Source organism: Monodon monoceros, unplaced genomic scaffold, assembly GCF_005190385.1.
Source record: "Monodon monoceros isolate NGI ecotype Baffin Bay Population unplaced genomic scaffold, NGI_Narwhal_1 Super_Scaffold_20, whole genome shotgun sequence".
Lineage (NCBI taxonomy): Eukaryota > Metazoa > Chordata > Mammalia > Artiodactyla > Monodontidae > Monodon > Monodon monoceros.
The window spans coordinates 109,253,357-109,273,158 of NW_021703777.1; the positions used below are offsets into that span (position 1 = coordinate 109,253,357).

At 38.8% G+C, this 19,802-nt stretch overlaps 1 pseudogene; it reads right to left on the reverse strand.

The window, feature by feature from the left end:
* Positions 1 to 16,816: 16,816 nt before the first annotated feature.
* On the reverse strand, positions 16,817 to 17,093 carry LOC114903246 (annotated as a pseudogene).
* Between the last annotated feature and the right edge of the window lie 2,709 nt (positions 17,094 to 19,802).

Consider the following 19,802-nt stretch of genomic DNA (forward strand, 5'->3'; position numbering starts at 1 on the left):
AACCTTAGGAGAAACACACCAAGACACATATTAATCAAACTAAAAAAAATTAAAGACAAAGAAAAAATATTAAAAGCAGCAAGGGAAAAGCAAAAAATAACATATAAAGAATCCCCATAAGCTTATCAGCAGATTTTTCAGCAGAAAGTTTGCAGGCCAGAAGGGAGTGACAGGATATACTTAAACTGATGAAAGACAAAAACCTACAACCAAGATTACTCTACCCAGCAAGGATCTCATTCATATTCAACAGAGAAATCAAAAGCTTTACAGACAAGCAAAAGCTAAGAGAATTCAGCACCACCAAACCAGTTTTACAGCAAATGCTAAAGGAATTTCTCTAGCTGGGAAACACAAGAGGAGGAAAAGACTCACAAAAAAACCCAATTAAGAAAATGGTAATAGGAACATACATATCAATAATTGCCTTAAATGTAAATGAATTAAATGCCCCAACCAAAAGACACAGACTGGCTGAATGGATACAAAAACAAGACCCATATATATGCTGTCTACAAGAGACCCACTTCAGACCTAGGGACACATACAGACTGAAAGTGAGGGGATGGAAAAAGATATTCCATGCAAATGAAAATCAAAAGAAACCTGGAGTAGCAATATTCGTATCAGATAAAATAGTCTTTATTTTTTTATTTTTTTTATTATTATTATTATTTTTTTGCGGTACGCGGGCCTCTCACTGTTGTGGTCTCTCCCATTATGGAGCACAGGCTCTGGACACGCAGGCTCAGCGGCCATGGCTCATGGGCCCAGCCGCGGCATGTGGGATCTTCCCGGACTGGGGCACGAACCCATGTCCCCTGCATCGGCAGGTGGACTCTCAACAGCTGCGCCACCAGGAAAGCCCGATAAAATAGTCTTTAAAATAAAGATTGTTACAAGAGACAAGGAAGGACACTACATAATGATGAAGGGATCAATACAAGAAGAAGATATAACAATTATAAATATGTATGCACCCAACATAGGAGTACCTCAATACATAAAGCAAATGCTAACAACCATAAAAGGGGAAATCGACAGTAACACAATAATAGTAGGGGACTTTAACACCTCACTTACACCAATGGACAGATCATCCAAACAGAAAATAAATAAGGAAACAGAAGCTTTAAATGACACAATAGACCAGGTAGATTGAATTGATATTTATAGGCCATTCCACCTGAAAGTGGCACAATATACTTTCTTCTCAAGTGCACACAGATAATTCTCCAGGGTAGATCACATCTTGGGTCACAAATCAAGCCTCAGAAAATTTAAGAAAAATGAAATTACATCAAGTATCTTTTCCACCCACAACGCTATAAGATTAGAAATCAATTACAGGAAAAAAAAAAACTGTAAAAAACACAAATTCACTGAGGCTAAACAGTGTGCTACTAAATAACCAAGATATCACTGAAGAAATCAAAGAAGAAATTAAAAAATACTTAGAAACAAATGACAATGAAAACATGATGACCCAAAACCTATGGGATGCAGCAAAAGCAGTTCTAAGAGGGAAGTTTATAGCGATTCAATCTCACCTCAAGAAACAAGAAAAATCTCAAATAAACAATCTAACCTTACACCTAAAGCAACTAGAGAAAGAAGAACAAAGAAAATCCACAGTCAGTAGAAGGAAAGAAATCATAAACATCAGAGCAGAAATAAATGAAATAGAAACAAAAAAAACAATAGGAAAGATCAATAAAACTAAAAGTTGGTTCTTTGAGAAGATAAACAAAATTGAAAAAGGGAGAGGAATGAAAAAGGAGATATCACAACTGACACCACAGAAATACAAAGGATTGTAAGAGACTACTACAAAAAACTGTATGCCAATAAAATGGACAACCTCGAAGAAATGGGCAAATTTTTGGAAAGGTACAATTTTCCAAGACTGAACCAGGAAGAATTAGAAAATATAAACAGACCAAGCACAAGTACTGAAATTGAAACTGTGATTTAAAAACTTCCGACAGGGGCTTCCCTCGTAGTGCAGTAGTTAAGAATCCGCCTACCAATGCAGGGGACACGGGTTCGAGCCCTGGTCCAGGAAGATCCCACATGCCACGGAGCAACTAAGCCCGTGCACCACAACTACTGAGCCCACGTGCCACAACTGCTGAAGCCCACGTGCCTAGAGCCCCTGCTCTGCAACAAGAGAAGCCACCACAATGAGAAGCCTGTGCACTGGAACGAAGAGTAGCCCCCGCTCGCTGCAACTAGAGAAAGCCTGCACACAGCAATGAAGACCCAATGCAGCCAAAAATAAATAAACAAAATAAATAAATTTATTAAATAAAAACTTCCGACAAACAAAAGTACAGGACCAGATGGCTTCACAGGCGAATTCTATCAAACATTTAGACTAGGGCTAACACCTATCCTTCTCAAACTCTTTGAAAAATTGCAGAGGGAGGAACACTCCCAAATCTGTTCTATGAGGCCACCACCACCCTGATACCAAAACCAGAGAAAGATATCACAAAAAAAGAAAATTACAGACCAATATCACTGATGAACACAGACGCAAAAATCCTCAACAAAATACTAGAAAACAGAATCCAACAACACATTAAAAGGATCATACACCATGATCAAGTGGGATTTAACCCAGGGGTGCAAGGATTCTTCAATATATGCAAATCAATCAATGTGATACACCATATTAACAAACTGAGGAATAAAGAACATATGATCCTCTCAATAGATGCAGAAAAAGCTTTTGACAAAATTCAACATCAACTTATGATAAAAACTCTCCTGAAAATGGGCATAGAGGGAACCTACCTCAACATAATAAAGGCCATATATGACAAACCCACAGCAAACATCATTCTCAATGGTGAAAAACTGAAACCATTTCCACTAAGATCAGGAACAAGACAAGGATGTTCACTCTTACCACTCTCATTCAACATAGTTCTGGAAGTCCTAGCCACAGCAATCAGAAACAAATAAAAGAAATAAAAGGAATACAAATGGGAAAAGAAAAAGTAAAACTGTCTCTGTTTGCAGATGACATGATACTATACATAGAGAATCCTAAAGAGGTCACCAGAAAATTACTACCGCTAATCAATGAATTTGGTAAGGTTTCAGGACACAAAATTAATGCACAGAAATCTCTTGCATTCTTATACACTAACAATGAAAAATCAGAAAGAGAAATTAAGGAAACACTCCCATTTACCATCACAACAAAAAGAATAAAATACCTAGGAATAAACCTACCTAAGGAGGCAAAAGACCTGTACTCAGAAAAATGTAAAACACTGATGAAAGAAATCAAAGATGACATAAACAGATGGATAAATATACCATGTTCTTGGATTGGAAGAATCAATATTATGAAAATGACTATACTACCCAAAACAATCAACAGATTCAATGCAATCTCTATCAAATTACCAGTGGCATTCTTCACAGAATTAGAACAAAAAATTTTACAATTTGTATGGAAACACAAAAGACCCTGAATAGCCAAAGCAATCCTGAGAAAGTGAAACAAAGCTGGAGGAATCAGCCTCCCCCAACTTCAAACTGTACTACGAAGCTACAGTAATCAAGACAGTATGGTACTGGCAAAAAAACAGAAATATAGATCAACGGTACAAGATAGAAAGCCCAGAGATAAACCCATGCACATATGGTCACCTAATTTATGACAAAGGAGGCAAGAACACACAATGGAGAAAAGACAGCCTCTTCAATAAGTGGTGCTGGGGAAATTGGACAGCTACATGTAAAAGAATGAAATTAGAACACTGCCTAACACCATACACAAAAATAAACTCAAAATGGACTAAAGACCTACATGTAAGACTGGGCACTATGAAACTCTTGGAGGGAAAAATGGGAAAAACACTCTTTTACATAAACCACACCAAGATCTTTTTTGACGCACCTCCTAGAGTAATTAATATAAAAACAAAAAAAAAATGGGACCTAATTAAACTTAAAAGCTTTTGCACAGCAAAGAAACAAGACGAAAAGACAACCCTCAGAATGGGAGAAAATATTTTCAAACAAAGCAACAGACAAAGGATTAATCTCCAAAATATACAAACAGTTTATGGAGCTCAATATCAAAAAAAAGCAAATGACCCAAGTAAAAACTGGGTGGAAGACCTAAATAGAGATTTCACCAAAGGAGACATATAGATGGCCAAGAGGCACATGAAAAGATGCTCAACATCACTAATTATTAGAGAAATGCAAGTCGAAACTACAGTGAGGTATCACCTCACACCAGTCAGAATGGCCATCATCAAAAAATCTACAGACAATAAATGCTGGAGAGGGTGTGGAGAAAAGGGAACCCTCTTGCACTGTTGGTGGGAATGTAAATTGATACAGCCACTTTGGAGAACAGTATGGAGGTTCCTTAAACAACTAAAAATAGAACTACCATATGACCCAGCAATCCCACAACTGAGCATGTACCCTGAGAAAACCATAATTCAAAAGGACACATGTACACCAATGTTCATTGCAGCACTATTTACAATAGCCAGGGCATGAAATCAACCTAAATGTCCAATAACAGATGAATGGATAAAGAAGATGTGGTACATACATACAATGGAATATTACTCAGTCATAAAAAGGAATGAAATTGGGTCATTTGTAGAGATGTGGATGGACCTAGAGTCTTTCATACAGAGTGAAGTAAGCCAGAAAGAGCAAAACAAATATCGCATATTAACACATATATGTGGAATGTAGAAAAATGGTACAGATGAACCTATTTGCAGGGCAGGAATAGAGACGTAGACGTAGAGAATGGACATGTGGACACAGTGGGGAAGGGGAGGGTGGGACCAATTAGGAGATCAGGATTGACATATATACACTACCATGTCTAAAATAGATAGCCAGTGGGACCATGCTATAAAGCACAGGAAGCTCACCTTAGTGCTCTGTGATGACCTAGATGGGTGGGATGCAGGGTGGGTGGGAGGGAGGTCTAAGAGGGAGGGGATATAGGTATACATATAGCTGATTCACTTCATTGTACAGCAGAAACTAACACAACATTATAAAGCAATTATACTCCAATTTAAAAAAAAAGTGCTACAGCGCTTATCTATAAAACAATGAAAGAACTGATAAAAAAAATTTTTTTAATAATTAAAACAAATAAAACTTCTATCAAGATTTTTTAACCTTAGGGACTTCCCTGGTGGTGCCTTTGTTAAGAATCTGCCTGCCAATGCAGGGGACACAGGTTCGATCCCTGGTCCAGGAAGATCCCATGTCACGGAGCAACTAAGCCGTGCACCACAACTACTGAGCCTGCACTCTAGAGCCTGCAAGCCACAACTACTGAGCCTGCGTGCTACAACTACTGAAGCCTGCGCGCCTAGAGCCCGTGCTCCGCAACAAGAGAAGCCACCACAATGAGAATCCTGCACACCACAACGAAGAGTAGCCCCTGCTCGCTGCAACTAGAGAAAAGCCCACACATGGCAACAAAGACCCAACGTAGCCTAAATAAATAAATAAAATTCATTTTTAAAAATTTTTTAATCTTAATAAGAATTTTAATATACATATATATAACATATACATGTAAAACTGTCCATTTTTTTCAGCATTGGGAAGATACATTAGCACAGCATGTAGCTACTATTACTATCACTTTAAAAGAGACCACCTACATTACCTAAATATGTACTACCTTGGAGAAAGTCATAGGCCTTTATGGATTTTTAAACCTAACTAATAATAGGTTTAAGGTTTTAACCTTGAAACCTAATATGGTAAGTTAATATGCAAGATTATAATGCAGATTTTCCTGGAGATATACAGAAAAGCCAAGCAAAATTTAATAAATGACATTTCATTAAATAACCAAACTGAAGCAGTTCACCAACACTTAAATAAAAATTGCTGAGTACTGCGTCATTTAAATGTTCAGGACTATACAGTAACCAGTTAACAAATGTAAACAATCATATGGTTTCTAACCATAATTGCCCTCCTCTCCTTACATGAGTCAGCCAGTGTAGGTCTAGAACAAGGCAGAACGAAGATGTTTTTTCAGAATAGCAATCTTTGAAGACCCTAGAGATGTTCCATTAAATTGTTTTGACATTTTCTCAACTCCAAAACACTTATTCTTAGTTGTGTAAATGTTTTATAGTCCCTATTAGATTTTAAGCACCTGACAACAAGGAGGATCTGTTAAGTATGTGTTGCTAGCTAGCAAAACAACAAGAAAAATATATCAGAAGATGTAAATGTTAAGTTGGCCTATATTCTTGGTGACCCGAAAGCTATAAACTTCAGGGGGTGTTTTACAAAAAACTTAAGAGTTTCATGCCTTTCATGCAGAGTGTAACTTAAGTCCATGTAAATCATAACACAAACAAAAATTATAACCAGTTCATTCCCTCCCCCACAATTAGGGTGAGAGTAGTATAAATTTTCATTGGGAGATCATTACATTTGCACCCAATTACATAATTAAAACTAAAAATAATAAACATGTGCATGAAATGTATCTAATGGAACACCAAAGCTGGAGATAAACAGTCTTGTAAAATACATGAAAATATAGGTCCAGAACCAAGGGCAATATTGAACACAGGCCTGAAATCTTACTATATCAAAGGCAAAACTTGAAGGCTGTTTTAGCACTACTGCCCAGAAACTTAAAACCAGCTGGGCACAGAGAAAGCAGAGTGAGGTTTCTTCAAAACCACCTACACAGTGGCTGTCTTCCTGCTCCCACGTCTGCCTGTGGAGACAAGCTTCCAGCTCAAGCATGAGGAGCACATGCATATGGAAAACTGTGAAGTCAGCCAAACTCCCACCCACACCAGTTCCTCTCCTCAGCAGCACCCTGACAACCCACAGAAACCAAATGGCTCAATGTGATGGCGAGATGAAAGCAGGACCCACTTCTCTTATAAACAGAAATGTTTAGGTACATTGCAGACACTAACCAACCCACAGAGCAGATGAATGAAGTATCAAGAGTTTTAAAAAGCAAAAGCTATAAAAAGATACATTTCATTAGAAGTGGAGACTTTAAACATGAAGGAATGGTATTTACCTAATTATAAATGGAAAAAGTAGAAAAGATATTAAGTGATCACATAAAGAAAACTAATATGAGAAATAAAATCCATTTCAAAGGAGTTAGAAAAGGAAAAAAAACTTTGAGTAATGTTATCAAAAAGTAAAACCTTGTCTCTCCAGAATCATTAGTGAATGAATTATGGTGAGCAGAGATTTCTCAAGAGCTGGATGTTTATCCTTCAACTAACACATTTGAGAGAAGTTTAACTATCCTGAATGCAAATCTTTCTAAATCTATTATTTTATTATCTGTTATTATCTATTACTTTGACTCCTTTTTTTTTTTTTTTTTTTTTTTTGCGGTACGCGGGCCTCTCACTGTTGTGGCCTCTCCCGTTGCGGAGCACAGGCTCGGGACGCGCAGGCTCAGCGGCCATGGCTCACGGGCCCAGCCACTCCGCGGCATGTGGCAACTTCCCGGACCGGGGCACGAATCCGTGTCCCCTGACTCGGCAGGCGGACTCCCAACCACTGTGCCACCAGGGAAGCCCACTTTGACTTCTTAAATTGTTTATTCTTAAAGGCTCATGATAAGAAACATTGTGCAATGATTAACAAACTCCAGCCTGAGATCAGGTTCCAGGTTAACTCATAAGAATCACCTGAGAAAACCTCATAAAAATATGGAGAAGATATTCTGATTTACTAGGGCAGGAGTGAAGCCCAGAAATCTGTGCTTTTAAAAATCTTCCCAGGTGATTCTGGTTCACAGCCAGTTTCACGAACCGAGAGTATGAGAGGAAGAACACTTGCCTGACCGTTAATATTCAGGTAGCTTTATTTCCAAGAACTGTGCATGCATTCAACCACAATGATTGGACATCTGATATGTCCTAAAATTGAGCACCTAATATGGTCTTCGGTATACAAAGATGGATAAAACAAGGTCTGTCAAAGAGTTCACATTCAAACAGGGTAGCCAAATACGTAATTATAGTATAAGTCAGTCCAATAATAGGATATAATGAAAATCCATCACTGGATAGGGAAGACCTCCTCTACCTTAACCTGTGCTTCCTGGAGCGGATGGCATATGAACTGACTCCTAAAGGTTGAGATTTTATCCAAGTGAATTTTGAGAGAGAGTGAGGAGGGAGAGGGGGACAATGTGCCAAACCCCGCCTCCCCCCCATTATATATATAGTATAAGGAGTGGTAGAAAGCAGGGAAGGGCTGGATAGGAGTTCGAAGTTCATCTTGCAGGCAATGGGAAGCTGTTGCAATAAAGTCAGTGAATGTTACCATCAGATTTGCATTTCAGCCAGATGTCTCTGGCTGGGTAAGTGGTATATAGATTTAAGAAGGATCAGAAATGGAAGGAGAAAGATGAGTTAGGAATCCATGGAAGAATTCCAGGCAAGAGATATCAAAGGTCTGATATAAGGCAGTGAAAACTGAAATGGAAAAGGGAATATAAATTTGAGGAAAATGGAGGCAAAAAGACAAGGTGATTGCCTAGGTGGAGATGGCAGGTGGGAAGAATGGGAAAGGTGAGGGAAAGAGTAAAAAGGAGTCAAGTATGAGCCCCTCACCCCCGCTAGACTGAGGCAAGTAACTTACCCTTTCTAAATGTCATTAATAAAATGTGGAGCCTAGACAAGCTTTAAGAGAACTTCTAATTCTAAAAGTCTATGAATCATTTTACAGCACTGATTATTGCATTATTCAATGATGTCCTCAAAGCCTCTAAAAGTTGACCTTACATTAAGTGGCTCCTGGATATTTTAAGTTCACATACCTGCTTTCTAGAATATTGCTAATTTACTTCTTGATGTTATCTTATCAGCTGTAATGGCAGTGGCTGACAGCATGCCTGCATATAGCAGTTCTTCCCTCTTCTAAATTTGCTATTTCAGATGTATACTGTTAAGGAAGTTAGGTAACTAAGTAATCTCCCTCTCTTCTGAACTACAAAGGACTTCGTTTGTAATTCCTTATGACACTTTCCTCATTCTACACTGCTTTATTCTTAGTTGTGTAAATGCTTTATAGGGCTTATTAAGGTTTAACCACCTGAGAATAAGAAGAGTCTCAATATTCTTTGTGCCCCTTCACATAAATCATTCCATACACAACCACCTTGCATACAGAATTTAAACAATATATAGGTGTCTTTTTGCACCAAGATTGTTAGAATGTGAATAGATTGTGAATAAACAGACTCTGAGTAAGGACCCAAGCAGCATTTTTTTCTGAGTAGAGGAACTATAATGCTCAGGAGTCTTTCAGAAGGTCTTTTGTTTGGTTCTTTATTCTCAGTTGTGTTCTCGACAGATAAGGTTATTAAGAGGCAGAAATAGAAAACAGCAAGATATCATTAAAGCAAGAAAAACTGAAGATATTCAAGTACAACTTGAGAAAAGAGGTAACTATCAAAGAAAATAAATATAGGCAGCCCGTACTTTTGCATATAATGGATTTCTGAAGAGCTATATGAGAGTAAGCTGTGTACATTCTCAGAAAACAAATACCGTATGCTAACACATATATATGGAATCTTAAAAAAAAATGGTTCTGAAGAACCTAGGGGCAGGACAGGAATAAAGACGCAGATGTAGAGAATGGACTTCAGGACACAGGAAGGGGGAAGGGTAAGCTGGGAAGAAGTGAGAGAGTGGCATGGACTTACATATACTACCAAATGTAAAATAGATAGCTAGTGGGAAGCAGCTGCATAGCACAGGGAGATCAGCTCCGTGCTTTGTGACCACCTAGAGGGGTGGGATAGGGAGGGTGGGAGGGAGATGCAAGAGGCAGGGGATATGGGGATATATGTATATGGATAGCTGAGTCACTTTGTTATACAGCAGAAACTAATGCAACATTGTAAAGCAATTATACTCCAATAAAGATGTTAAAATAAAACAAAACTGTACATTCTCAGAAGGCTAAAGACTATAAAAAATGTAGGTACATCTAATTGTTGCAGTTTGAAAATATATGTCATGCAATTTGAAAATACATGTCTAGCAATTTGTATCAACACTTTATTTTTACGTTCCCTGATAAATGAATCTCACAGATAAACTGAACACGCTAAAGCTAGTGTATTGTTAATGCCAAAATTGTGCCATGAGGGACATGCCGGATGACTTTTACCTTTGCCCAATTGCAACTAAGTTTATGAGGCCTATACCTCTTACATTTCAACAGAACTTTTATTTTTCTAGAACACTGCCTCATATCTATAAAAATGTTATGTCAAGATTCAACTGAATACAAATGTAAGGTAGATAGCTAGTGGGAAGCAGCTGCATAGCACAGGGAGATCAGCTCGGTGCTTTGTGACCAAGTAGAGGGGTGGAATAGGGAGGGTGGGAGGGAGGGAGATGCAAGAGGGAAGAGATATTGTTATGGAGCAGAAACTAACACGCCATTGTAAAGCAATTATACTCCAATAAAGATGTTAAAAAAAAAAAGATTCAACTGAATAAATTGTCACTGTTGTTCAGAAATAGGTGACAATGGGGCCAAAACTGAGCTATTGGTCCTCTTCCTCTAATGGCTCAGAATAATCATTCTCAGCTGCTGAATATAACAGTACCCATTTTATTTATGAGTGTCAGTTAATGATGTGGAAATTAAAAGTTGGACAAAGTCTCAGAAATTATGACTTAAGGACTATCTACAATTTTAATATTTAGGAAGACAAAGAATCATAGAATTTTGATTTTGTTTTTTAGTTTTTAATAGATACTGTGTCTAATGGGTTGCAGAAGTAGAAAGGAGCTGGTTAGTATGCACAGAAGGCCTAAAATTTGCATCTCCAGGGTCTTCCATATCTCTATTCCCTACCTGAATTCTGTCCTACATGAACTCTGCAAAAGGGTTTAGTAATCAGGGACTTACTGCTCCCTCTCCATTCTGATTAAAGTTTGGCAAACATCTTTTTGCTCTTAGTTTACTTGCTATAAGATGGAAATTTTCCAAAGATATTTTTAATAGGAAACTAAACAGAGCAGGAGGCTTCAAAATAAGCATAGAAACAGAATAAGCCTTACAGGATAAGGACTTTCAACCCAAACCTAATAAAAATTTAGATATAGCTGAATCAGCTCAAACGTTGATTATGTACCTCCTACATACTTAGCAGTTTGTAAAGCATGAAGGATAATAGTGGATCTTCCTTCTGGAAACTTATATTCCAGTTGGAGAGACAAACACATAAACAAAGGAATTACTATCAATATAATGTGGTAAATGCTAGGATAGACATATGCACATTTTACTGGTTTGCTAACAGCCTTGACGGAATACTTCATTTAAATCTGCTAATTTTTCTCTCTCCTCAGTCTTTTTTTTTTTTTAGTGAATTACCATTTTATACCCATCATATTGGCAAAACAAATTTTTTTTAATACAGCAGGTTCTTATTAGTCATCAATTTTATACACATCAGTGTATACATGTCAATCCCAATTGCCCAATTCATCACACCACCACCACCACCACCCCACCACTTTCCCCCATTGGTGCCCATACGCTTGTTCTCCACATCTGTGTCTCAATTTCTGCCCTGCAAACTGGTTCATCTGTACCATTTTTCTAGGTTCCACATATATGTGTTAATATACAATATTTGTTCTTCTCTTTCTGACTTACTTCACTCTGTATGACAGTCTCTAGATCCACCCACGTCTCTACAAATGACCCAATTTCATTCCTTTTTATGGCTGAGTAATATTCCATGGTATATATGTACCACATCTTCTTTATCGATTCATCTGTCAATGGGCATTTAGGTTGCTTCCATGACCTGGCTATTGTAAATAGTGCTGCAATGAACATTGGGGTGCATGTGTCTTTCTGAATTATGGTTTTCCCTGGGTATATGCCCAGTAGTGGGATTGCTGGATCATATGGCAATTTTATTTTTAGTTTTTTAAGGAACCTCCATACTGTTCTCCATAGTGGCTGTATCAATGTACATTCCCACGAAAGTGCAAGAGGGTTTCCTTTTCTCCAAACCCTCTCCAGCATTTGTTGTTTATAGATGTTCTGATGATGCCCATTCTAACTGGTGTGAGGTGATACCTCATTGTAGTTTTGATTTGCATTTCTCTAATAATTAGTGATGTTGAGGAGCTTTTCATGTGCTTATTGGCCATCTGTATGTCTTCTTTGGAGAAATGTCTATTTAGATCTTCTGTCCAGTTTTGGATTGGGTTGTTTGTTTTTTTAATATTGAGCTGCATTAGCTGTTTATATATTTTGGAGATTAATCCTTTGTCTGTTGATTCGTTTGTAAATATTTTCTCCCATTCTGAGAGTTGTCTTTTCGTCTCGTTTATGGTTTCCTTTGCTATGCAAAAGCTTTGAAGTTTCATTAGTCCCATTTGTTTATTTCTGTTTTTATTTCCATTACTCTAGGAGGTGGATGAAAAAAGATCTTGCTGTGATTTATGTCAAAGAGTGTTCTTCCTATACTTTCCTCTAAGAGTTTTACAGTGTCCAGTCTTACATTTATGTCTCTAATCTATTTTGAGTTTATTTTTGTGTATAGTGTTAGGGTGTGTTCTAACTTCATCCTTTTACATGTAGCTGTCCAGTTTCCACAGTACCACTTATTGAAGAGACTGTCTTTTCTCCATTATATATCTTTGCCTCCTTTGTCATAGATCAGTTGACCAAAGGTGTGTGGGTTTATCTCTGGGCTTTCTATCTTGTTCCATTGATCTATGTTTCTGTTTTTGTGCCAGTACCATATTGTCTTGATTACTGTAGCTTTGTAGTATAGTCTGAAGTCAGGGAGTCTGATTCCTCCAGCTCCGTTTTTCTCCCTCAAGACTGCTTGAGGCTATTCGGGGTCTTTTGTGTCCCCATACAAATTTTAAGATTTTCTGTTCTAGTTCCATAAAAAATGCCATTGGTAATTTGATAGGGATTGCACTGAATCTGTAGATTGCTTTGGGTGGTATAGACATTTTCACAATATTGATTCTTCCAATCCAAGAACATGGTATATCTCTCCATCTGTTGGTATCATCTTTAATTTCTTTCATCATGTCTTATAGTTTTCTACATACAGGTCTTTCGTCTCCCTAGGTAGGTTTATTCCTAGATATTTAATTATTTTTGTTGTAATGGTAAATGGGAGTGTTTCCTTAATTTCTCTTTCATATTTTTCATCATTAGTGTACAGGAATGCAAGAGATTTCTGTGCATTAACTTTGTATCCTGCAACTTTACCAAATTCATTGATTAGCTATAGTAGTTTTCTGGTAGCATCTTTAGGATTTTCTATGTATAGTATCATGTCATCTGCAAAGAGTGACAGTTTTACTTCTTCTTTTCCAATTTGTATTCCTTTTATTTCTCTTTCTTCTCTGATTGCTGTGGCTAGGACTTCCAAAACTATGTTGCATAATAGTGGTGAGAGTGGACATCCTTGTCTTGTTCCTGATCTTAGAGGAAATGCTTTCAGTTTTTCACCGTTGAGAATGATTTTTGCTGTGGGTTTGTTGTATGACTTAATTATGTTGAGGTAGGTTCCCTCTATGCCCACTTTCTGGAGAGTTTTTATCATAAATGGGTGTTGAATTTTGTCAAAAGATTTTTCTGCATCTATTGAGATGATCATATGGTTTTTCTTCTTCAACTTGTTAATATGGTGTATCATATTGATTGATTTGCATATACTGAAGAATCCTTGCAACTCTGGGATAAATCTCACTGGATTATGGTGTGTGATCCTTTTAACGTGTTGTTGGATTCTGTTTGCTAGTATTTATTGAGGATTTTTGCATCTATATTCATCAGTGATATTGGTCTGTAATTTTCTTTTTTTGTAGTATCTTTGTCTGGTTTTGGTATCAGCGTGGTGGTGGCCACATAGAATGAGTTTGGGAGTGTTCCTTCCCTGCAATTTTTGGAAGAGTTTGAGAAGGATGGGTGTTAACTCTTCTCTAAATGTTTGATAGAATTCACCTGTGAAGCCATCTAATCCTGGGCTTTTGTTTGTTGGAAGATTTTTAATCACAGTCTCAATTTCAGTGCTTGTGATTGGTGTGTTTATATTTTCTATTTCTTCCTGGTTCAGTCTTGGAAGGTTGTGCTTTTCTAAGAATTTGTCCATTTCTTCCAGGTTGTCCATTTTATTGGCATAGAGTTGCTTGTAGTAGTCTCTTAGGATGCTTTGTATTTCTGCAGTGTCTGTTGTAACTTCTCCTTTTTCATTTCTAATGTTACTGATTTGAGTCCTCTCCCTCTTTTTCTTGATGAGTCTGGCTAATGGTTTAGCAATTTTATTTATCTTCTCAAAGAACCAGATTTTAGTTTTATTGATCTTTACTATTGTTTTTTTTGTTTCTATTTCATTTATTTCTGCTCTCATCTTTATGATTTCTTTCCTCCTGCTAACTTTGGGTTTTGTTTGTTCTTCTTTCTCTAGCTCCTTTAGGTGTAAGGTTAGATTGTTTGTTTGAGATTTTTCTTGTTTCTTGAGGTAGGCTTGTATAGGTATAAACTTCCCTCTTAGAACTGCTTTTGCTGCATCGCATAGGTTATGGATCATCGTGTTTTCATTATTACTTGTCTTTAGGTATTTTTTGATTTCCTCTTTGATTTCTTCAGTGATCTCTTGGTTATTTAGTAACGTATTGTTTAGCCTCCATGTGTTTGTGTATTTAACGTTTTTTTCCCTGTAACTGATTTCTAATCTCATGGTGGTGTGGTCAGAAAAGATGCTTGATATGATTTCAATTTTCTTAAATTTACTGAGGCTTGATTTGTAACCCAAGATGTGATCTATCCTGGAGAATGTTCCATGCACACTTGAGAAGAAAGTGTAATCTGCTGTTTTTGGATGGAATGTCCTATAAATATCAATTCAATCTATCAGGTCTATTGTGTCATTTAAAGCTTGTGTTTCCTTATTAATTTTCTGTTTGGATGATCTGTCCATTGGCGTAAGTGAGGTGTTAAAGTCTCCCACTATTATTGTGTTACTGTTGATTTCCTCTTTTATAGCTGTCAGCAGTTGCCTCATGTATTGAGGTGCTCCTATGTTGGGTGCATATATATTTATAATTGTTATATCTTCTTCTTGGATTGATCCCTTGATCGTTATGTAGTGTCCTTCCTTGTCTCTTGTAACATTCTTTATTTTAAAGTCTATTTTATCTGATATGAGTATTGCTACTTCAGCTTTCTTTTGATTTCCATTTGCATGGAATATCTTTTTCCATCCCTTCACTTTCAGTCTGAATGTGTCCCTAGGTCTGAAGTGGGTCTCTTGTAGACAGCATATAGATGGGTCTTGTTTTTGTATCCATTCAGCAAGTCTGTGTCTTGGTTGGAGTATTTAATCCATTCACGTTTAAGGTAATTATTGATATGTATGTTCCTATGACCATTTTCTTAATTGTTTTGGGTTTCTTTTTGTAGGTCCTTTTATTCTCTTGTGTTTCCCACTTAGAGAAGTTCCGTTAGCATTTGTTGTAGAGCTGGTTTGGTGGTCCTGAATTCTCTTAGCTTTTGCTTGTCTGTAAAGCTTTTGATTTCTCCATCGAATCTGAATGAGATTCTTGCTGGTAGAGTAATCTTGGTTGTAGGTTCTTCCCTTTCATCACTTTAAGTATATCATGCCACTCCCTTCTGGCTTGTACAGTTTCTGCTGAGAAATCAGCTGTTAACCTTATGGGAGTTCCCATGTTTTTGTTTTTGTTTTTCCTTTTTAGAAATGAGCTTTATTTTCAATGCTCTTTAGTTCTAAGAGCCTGCATATTTATTTTTTCCTCCCAGCAGGTTAACTGCAAGTTAGGATTTCAAAAACCACAACAAACAAATCAAACACCTATAGGATCCAGGCACTGACCACCCAAGTGTCATGTTGGCAATTAAACCAGGACTCCCTTTCAAAGAAGCTTCTATGCAAAATGCTGTATTTCCTCCAATGAGGCTTGTTTTTCAACCTTGAAATCATCCACTTGAAAAGCAGTCCCCAAAACCCAAGCTTTCAGAACTGGGTCCCAATATCACCACATAAATCACTCTCATTCTAAAAGCTATACAATTAATGGGCCCAAAAGTTACTTTAATAGAGGGCTTCAAGGCAAGCCAAAGTTTCTCATAAAACCCCCATCCACCCTGCCAACTGCTCTGCACCTCTGTTCCACAGGAACCCATAACACTTCACCCTTCAAGTCCTGGGGACAAACTCAGCAGCATGGAGTGGCCAAGCAGAGCCCATTGGGATAGGGAAGGAATTTGGACACAGACGCAACAACAATGAACTTGTTCATTCCTCACAAATGCAGTCCAATGAGAGGCTGCATCAAACTTAAAAGCCAACCTTTCTGCTTCAGATTCCTGGATACAAAAGATTTTTTAAAATCTGTATAATTTGAACCAAAAAAAGGATGGTTATTAAAAATAAACCAAGAAATACCCAGAAATGGGTTTCCTGTGAAAGTTTGGTAGAAGAGGGATTCCGATCTGATTAAACAATCTAGACACCACAGCCCCTCACATAAACACTCTTCAAACTCTTTTAAGTAGACAGCATTTCAAGGCAGAGGTCAAAATGAAAATATCTTTGAAAAGAAAACAGTGACGTGGCTGGGAAACTGTGTTCATCTTGGCAAACATTTTTTCCACCCACCACAAGCTTGGACTTTCTGGGAAGGTCACTGCTTTTCTGGTAAGAAACATTCTTGAAGTCGTCAGGATGGAGGAAGAGACACTCTGTGAAGGTGTGTTTCCGGTTCTGTACCTGGAGCTCAGGAGCCAAAGAGCACGATCATGCAGAACATCATGAAGACATTCCATAGGGCGATGAAGATTCGAAAATATCTGAGGCTCAGCAAGAACTCCCGGATGTTGTCACCTGTGCTGGGCTCCCTCGACTCCTCCTCAAAGCCTTGCGTGTCCTTCTTTTTCAACTTAAAGTTGAGCACCGCCCCGGCGTTCATCAACAGCGTCCCAAACAGCAGGATGTCCTCGATCATTGTTACTGCCGGAGCGTCCATCAGAACAGGAAGCCCTCTGTATGTTATTTGTCATTTTTCCCTTGCTGCTTTCAAGAATTTTTCTTTGTCTTTAATTTTTGGCAGTTTGATTTCTATGTGTCTCGGCGTGTTTCTCCTTGGGTTTATCCTGTATGGGACTCTCTGTGCTTCCTGGACTTGGGTGGCTATTTCCTTTCCCATGTTAGGGAAGTTTTCAACTATAATCTCTTCAAATATTTTCTCGGGTCCTTTCTCTCTCTCTTCTCCTTCTGCGACCCCTATAATGCGAATGTTGTTGCGTTTAATGTTGTCCTAGATGTCTCTTAGGCTGTCTTCATTTCTTTTCATTCTTTTTTCTTTATTCTGTTCCACAGCAGTGAATTCCACCATTCTGTCTTCCAGGTCACTTATCCATTCTTCTGCCTCAGTTATTCTGCTATTGATTCCTTCTAGTGTATTTTTAATTTCAGTTATTGTAGTGTTCATCTCTGTTTGTTTGTTCTTTAATTCTTCTAGGTCTTTGTTAAACATTTCTTGCATCTTCTCGATCTTTGCCTCCATTCTTTGTCCAGGGTCTTGGGTCATCTTCACTATCATTATTCTGAATTCCTTTTCTGGAAGGTTGCCTATCTCCATTTCATTTAGTTGTTTTTCTGGGGTTTTATCTTGTTCATTCATCTGGTACATAGACCTCTGCTTTTTCATCTTGTCTATCTTCCTGTGAATGTGGTTTTTGTTCCACAGGCTGCAGGATTGTAGTTCTTCTTGCTTCTGCTGTCTGCCCTCTGGTGGACGAGGCTATCTAAGAGGATTGAGCACGTTTCCTGATGGGAGGGACTGGTGGTGGGTGTTACTCTGGTGGGCAGAGCTCAGTAAAGCTTTAATCTGCTTGTCTGCTGATGGGTGGGGCTGGGTTCCCTCCCTGTTGGTTGTTTGGCCTGAGGCAACCCAACACTGGAGCCTAGCTGGGCTCTTTGGTTGGGCTAGTGGTAGACTCTGGGAGGGCTCACGCCAAGGAGTACTTCCCAGAACTTCTGCTGCCAGTGTCCTTGTCCTCACAGTGAGCCACAGTCACCCTCCACCTCTGCAGGAGACCCTCCAACACTAGCAGGTAGGTCTGGTTCAGTCTCCCCTGGGGTCACTGCTCCTTCTCCTGGGTCCCGATGTGCACATTACTTTGTGTGTGCCCTCCAAGAGTGGAGTCTCTGTTTCCCCCAGTCCTGTCAGAGTCCTGCAATCAATTCCCACTAGGCTTCAAAGTCTGATTCTCTAGGAATTCCTCCTCCCATTGCCGGACCCCCAGGTTAGAAATCCTGGCGTGGGGCTCAGAACCTTCACTCCAGTGGGTGGACTTCTGTGGTATAATTGTTCTCCAGTCTGTGAGTCACCCACCCACCAGTTATGGGATTTGATTTTACTGTGATTGCGCCCCTCCTACCATCTCATTGTGGCTTCTCCTTTGTCTTTGGATGTGGGGTATCTTTTTTGGTGAGTTCCAGTGCCTTCCTGTGGATGATTGTTCAACAGTTAGTTGTGATTCTGGTATTCTCGCAAGAGGGACTGAGAGCACGTCCTTCTACTCCGCCACCTTGGTTCTCCTCCAGGCTCAGGGTCTTCTAATGTGGGCCCCCAATTACTCAAGTCCTTACTCTGGGTTGACCTCCATCCCTGACAGAACAGACTGCCTTTGGAGACACAGCGCGGGTCCTTGCTTGGCGTCCAAACACTGATGCTGCCCCCACACCCACAGGGAGGACAGGGTGGGAGGGCGGATGCTGCTTGTCGGAACGGGTTTCGTCCTAATAATTGGGGACTGTGGCACCAAGGTGGCACCGCACCAGGAAAGTCAAGGATGCAGTAGGATGTAATCTCCGCAGACACCCCGCGGGCTCTGGTTAAGAGTGCAAACACTCCTCTGGGTGCAAGAGGAAAAGGGACACGCTCTGGCTGCCAGCAGCCTGGCTGGAGGGAAGCTTCCAGCTCACACGAACGGGCAGAAAATCTCCTCATTCTTAAATGTATTTACTAGCCAGTTGTCAAGTTCACTTCCCATCCCTGAAACTTGCCTCCTTTGTCTTTCAGACCTAGATCGGAGGGGCAAATACATGGCACTTGTGCCAGTGCTCATATCTCCCGTGCCATGGCAGTTATTCTTTCCCCAAAAGTTCTCACAAGCTATCTTATACAGTGTACCAGGCAGCCATGAAGAGTAATTGGCACATAAGATAAAACCCATCTGCTACCCTTATCTAGTTTTACTTCCACTAGTACCTTGCTGGCAGGTGCTATTTGAAATTTTCAGCATGGGGTCTAATTTCTTGCCCAGCCAAAAACACATATTCTTTCATTTCTGTTTCAGCTCTTTGCATTCCCTTTTGAACCAACCACAAATTTATTTCCTATGTGAGGAAACTCAAGGTCCAACGTCATTAGCAGAGCACAGATAACTATGGTTTCCCACAAGCAATGAAAAATCACAAACATCTCATGTGAGCTCTACTCACATAATAATGCTAATCAATGTATTTAATATTAATACTAATTAATACTAATTAATAGGTGCCAATAATACCCATATTTCACAAATATGAGAACTGAAGATTAGAGAGAGCCAGGATTGAAATTCAGGAAAAGTCAAGACTCTGAATTGTTAGTCCCTACCCTGTACCAACTCTACTTTTCCAGATCCTTCTAAATGGTTCCAGGAATCCTCTTAGAAGTCCTTACTTTTCTTAATACATACTGTTTTAAAGACAC